At 37.4% G+C, this 5,333-nt stretch overlaps 1 protein-coding gene across 1 annotated transcript in view; it reads right to left on the bottom strand.

The window, feature by feature from the left end:
* The window catches only part of GABRG2 (gamma-aminobutyric acid type A receptor subunit gamma2), a 40,852-nt gene extending 40,170 nt beyond the window's left edge, over positions 1-682 (bottom strand). Inside the window, exon 1 of the mRNA XM_033517656.1 lies at positions 529-682. The gene's annotated coding sequence lies outside the window, so the exon portion shown is untranslated. The remainder of the gene's footprint in view (positions 1-528) is intronic.
* Positions 683-5,333: the final 4,651 nt, after the last annotated feature.

Below are 5,333 nucleotides of genomic sequence, written 5' to 3'. Positions count from 1 at the left end.
AGTGAGAGCCCAGGCTGCATCAGTCTGTGCAGGGCTGCTGCTGTTGGAGGCTCTGTATCCCTCACATCATACAAGGATTAGGCTCTATTAGCCTCTTTCTGGACTTTCTTTCCAAGGTATTATTTGTGATTCTCTAACAACATCTCTCAGGTACAAAACAGAACAGATAAACTTGCTTTTTCATTCCCCAGAAGTTAATTTTTGAACATCCTATACAGGTAAATCATCACAAGCTGCTTGATTCAGCAAATTATAACACTCTTATTAGATGTCTTAGGATAGATTCTCTTATTAGATGTCTTAGGATAGATTCTCTTATTAGATGTCTTAGGATAGATTCAGCAATCTTAATTTATGTCAACTTCCAAAACCATGACTATTTTACATGCTTCTGATGTTTTTCTGCATTGCATTTTATTCTCGTCACTACTTTGAATGGATTCTGCTTCCTGAGTAGCATAATATGACCTGAAAATTCCTTCTCTCCACTGCTTAATCAAAAGTTGTCTAAAAACAAAACCAACGTACCTCCTATGTCAGGTCTCAGTTTGTTGTCATATCCTTCCAGCAAGCCATTTAAAATAAGAGTCACATCACTCTCGTGGACTTTGGGAGTCAAAACCCAAGTCTTATTTGAAGTGTAATCTTCATAATCATCATCTCCCTTTTGGGTGGAACTATTAAAGAAACAAAATGAAGAAAATAAAAGCCTTGAAAAATACAAATTTGGAGGGAACTTCCTTGGAGGGCAACACACACACAGTTTAGATTTTAACAATACGGTAAAAACATTTTTAAAATTTCCCATTTTCAAAATTAGACTCCCAGTACAGATGACAAATAACATCTGAGGTTACAGTTCACTTTATCAGCATTTTCTTTTAGTACAGTTGAGATCACATTCTGTCTGTTCAGAGGAACATCAATGCTTATCACCTTTGTCATGGCTATTTTTTCTCTCATTGGCTCAGGTGGGACCTGTTATGAAACAAATCTGTCACTTAGCTTATGCAACTCTCCACAAAAAAATCACTTATTATGTACACATTGTGGTTGCTTTACTTCTATTGGACAGAATGGTATGGTGAAACACATTACTGACAAGACAAATAATTAGATTAATTCACACAAACTTCTCATGCAGCTTTTCTCCACTCTCATGAACTTGACTTTATTGGGCATTTGGAAAGTTGAGCACAGATTCTTGCCAAAGGTTTTCCTTTTCACTTTTGCTAACCAGAACCCACAGAGGGTAAAAGTCTATCTGCTGGTGTTCTTCTGCTGCTCAGAAATATGACAGCAGGTCTAATTCAACCTGCTCAGCACAGTAAAAAAAAGCACATTCAGAGCCAGAATGTGTAGACTAGTCTTAATGGATGTTTTGTTTTCTCAAAATCAGTGCCTCCAGTTCTAGAGGAGCACATTGAAACTGCTTTAGAATATGACATAATCAGATACTTGCATTTCAGAATGTTAATGGTAATCAGCTGAACAGTGCAAGGCAGCTGTAGGGTTTTTTGCATAATATGCCAATGCCCTTCTTTCTGCCCTGCTTCTGTGACAAAGTTTGGATGCTGCTGGCTAGATACGGAAAATCCTAATGATACTACAAATGTGTTGAGCCAGTGGATAGAGTTTGGATGCACATGGGTGAAAAGCAGAAAAATTAATTATTTTCCAGTTTCAACCAGAATCTGAAAAGGAGCTGGAAAGAAATGTGGGCTGGATCTCCTGCATGGCACACAGATTGAAAGAGACACAGTTGGTCGTGGTCATGGGTGCAGTAGTGAAGGGATGACTTGTCCCAGAGCCTGAGAGCACTGATGGTGATCTTCACTCAGCTGAGGCTGTGCCCCCTCATCCCTATGGTGCTTTCCTCTGCATCCAGCTTGTACCTTCTCACAGTGCAGGGCACAAAGGCTTTCCTCTACTGGGTGTTTAGGAGCTGTAAGCCAGCTGCACAGGTACAATCTCAGGAGGAAAGAGGCTTTGGGTTCTCTCTTCCCCTGGACACAGCCTAACAGGAAATAGCTGTAGCTCTTTTTGCCTCTCAGTGTAGGACACTGCTTCCCAGGAGGTGCTGAAGGCACAGGGATATTTGAAGCACCCCAAGATTGCACAGGGCAGTAGCAACTAGGATTGTGTAGCACAGATACAGAGCTGGTCTTGCTCTGAGATGAGCTTGGAAGCTGCTAATGAATGTGATCTACACCTTTGTTAGGTGTGCTGGATAGCAGCCACTGCCTGCAGCCTCCAGGCACCACCTCATCTGCCCTGCTCCAACCACAGGGAGCTTCAGCTTCCCTGGCCAAGAACTGCCAACCCAACCTCTTCATTCTGGCTGCACGAGCCTGGACCTGTAGTGTTTTATTAGGAATCAAAAGCAAAGTTTCAATTGGCAATATGGTCCATAGTATTCTGCTGGTACTGAAAAACAGGCCAATTTAATTAAATTGGGAGTTTGATGTTTTTTTATTCAGTTGTCTGGAGTTCAAAGATCTAATTGTAATTCAAAGAAACATAATTGAAGCTAAATTCTCTCTCCTGGAGGAAAGGAAATACTTCTAAATAAACTCTTTGCAAACAGAAGGCACTAGATTATATGTTTTCAAACTATGCAAAATGAATGAAGAAAAATAACTTCATTTATAAAAAACCTTATTCCTGTTTTATAGTCAATTAAATAACCATTCTCTGAAAACAATATCTTTTTCTGAATGGAAAAGAAAAATAAATCAAATGCATCATTTCACAAAGGCAACATGTTACTGAATATCAGTGCAATGAGAAAGCTTCTCATTCAAAACTCAAACCAGCTAATTAGCAGAGTCTGACCTACTAGACAGTGCAAGATCAGAAGTACATTTGTCTAGAAGTTTTCTTAGACCTAGAACAACTTTATTGAACAGCAGCTCAAATAAACTGAAACTTCCATTCCTTCTTGGAAAGTATTTGTATGTCAGAAATAGCTGTTTGTGCATCTCCCATCTCAAGCCATTTTGGCACTCCACATTTCCAAAACCAGCAAATGCTTTATGAAATTATTGGGAGACAGAGGAGGGAAAACACAGCTAGTACAGCTGGGGGAAAATGCTATGAATTCCAGCTTTTATAAGAATTCCACAAGGATCATAAGTTGGCATGGCTATCCAATTTTCTGTGTAAGCCTGCATTCCAGCCAGAAAAATCAGAGGTGCTTCTCTATCCAAATGAGAGCTTTAGCCATGCAATACCATTAATACAATGAAAATTATAATGACAAAGCCCTTTTCATCTCCTTAAGACTTTTAGATCAGTCCTTCTGATTATATGGCTGAAATTTTGCAAGTGCTTTTAAAGTCCAACCCAAATTTGTTAAAGCCTAGATTATACCCAAATGCATATTAAAATCTATTTTTATTTTTCTGACTGCTAGAAATTTTCAAATCTAGTAATATAGCTATGAAAAGAAACGCATATTTACCTATTTGGAGATTAAACTATAGTTTTTTGAAGGTTCATCTTTCAGACACTGATACAAAATCTCACCATTTGAGATATTCCCACTGTGATATCAATGCCACTGCAAGATGTCTGCAACACTGCTTTACATAAATCCTTAAATACATACATTTCCCTATTTGGAAAAGAGATTACTTAAGAGGGTCAGAACCCAAGCTTGAAACTTCAAGCCATAGAATAATTAAAGTTAGAAGGCACTTTTGGAGGTCATCTGGTCCCGTCCCTTTTCAGTTTGCAGCTGAGTCTGCATGTGGTAGCTCATTTGTAATCATTTTCAAATATAGATTTATGTATGTGTAACCACAAGTGTTTAACATTCAGGGGGATCTTTGTATGTCTCAAATTACTACAAATACATCTTCACAAAGCAGGAAGAGGGCAGAAATAACTGGTGATAATAAGCATTAATTTAGATCTGATTTTCTTAATAATATATGCAAAGATCTATAAAATGGTGTTTCACTCTACAATTACATAAAAACCTCATTCTGCCAATAAGATTTTTACTATGTCAGAGGCTAAACAGGGTTGAACAAATGTTTCTTATGTTCTTTTCTAAAACAAACACCTAATCCTAATCCTGCATTGAAGTTGTTACTCCATTTATAATATTCATATAGCTCTTTTGAGTGCTCATTGGTGAGGAGTAAATTTAGTAACAAACTGAAGTTGATGCAAACTAAATGTTCAGGAACTTATTCTTCAGATCTTTTCCAGTGTGTTTGATCCACACATTTCTTTGCAATACTCTCTGGGCAACATTTAATCATTCTTGGTGCAAATGTAATCCCTGTGGGCAGAGGTACCTACTGCAGGTAGAGCTGGGGTCACCAGCCAGGGGAAAAAGGATTAATGAAATGATGCTCACTTCATTGTTATAGCCTTCTTTATGGGCCCCTTAGCACTAAAGGCATTATTTCTGTACTGGAAATACATTAAAATTAGAAAACTATATCTCTGCTGGGAAATCACTGATGCATTAGGAAAACAATTTTTTCCATCTTCTTTATTGATCCTTCTTCAGAAGACATGGTCAAACCCATTACTTAAATGTTTTATTAATGTGCTGATACACCATTCTCTTAGCAACCCAAAGTCACAGAAGTCCACATTATAGTTTGGGAATCTTTTTTATTTTTAAGTTTTTAATAGATTCAGCATGATCTCTTTTGTGCTTTCATTTCCCATGAAGTAAGTTTGATGCCTATGTAAAAATAATACACACTTTAGTAAAACTTAACAAATAATTACATTAATGGTATATAATTGTCTTACATTATTATGCTTTCAAGCCTTGTGTCTTAAATTCTTCAGTTGAAAAACAGCAAGCATAGGTTACCCATTTCAAAACTACTGTTTTAGTTAATTGCTATCATAAAGTGGACACTATAACTTTGGGTGATCTCTGCTGTCATCTCTATATCAGAGACATTCTAATGTGATTTCCAGGAGAATCATATGCAATGCTTCTTGGAAAGACACTACCATGTGTAGGTGGAGATAGGCCATGCATTATTTAATATCACAGAAAACAGCAATAATTTTACAGTCTAAACTGAGGGACAGATTGAGCACATCTTATTTAAGTGGTGAGCAATAACTCACAAAGGATATCCCTTTGAAATAAGGTATTATTTCCTAATGCACAAGAACATGATTTTCACAACTTGTTAATAGAAGTAGAAAGGAAAGGATATTCTGCTCTGGACAATAAAAAAACCTTCCATGGCTGGTCAGTCTTTCAGCCTTCCAATATGAGGTCATATATTAACTCGTCAAAATCTCTGTAGTTCCAGTGACTTTAAATGAGTTAGGCCAGTTTGTACCTGCTG

Source organism: Parus major, chromosome 13 (genome assembly GCF_001522545.3).
Source record: "Parus major isolate Abel chromosome 13, Parus_major1.1, whole genome shotgun sequence".
In the NCBI taxonomy this organism is placed as follows: Eukaryota; Metazoa; Chordata; class Aves; order Passeriformes; family Paridae; genus Parus; species Parus major.
This window is presented reverse-complemented; position numbering and strand designations above follow the sequence as displayed.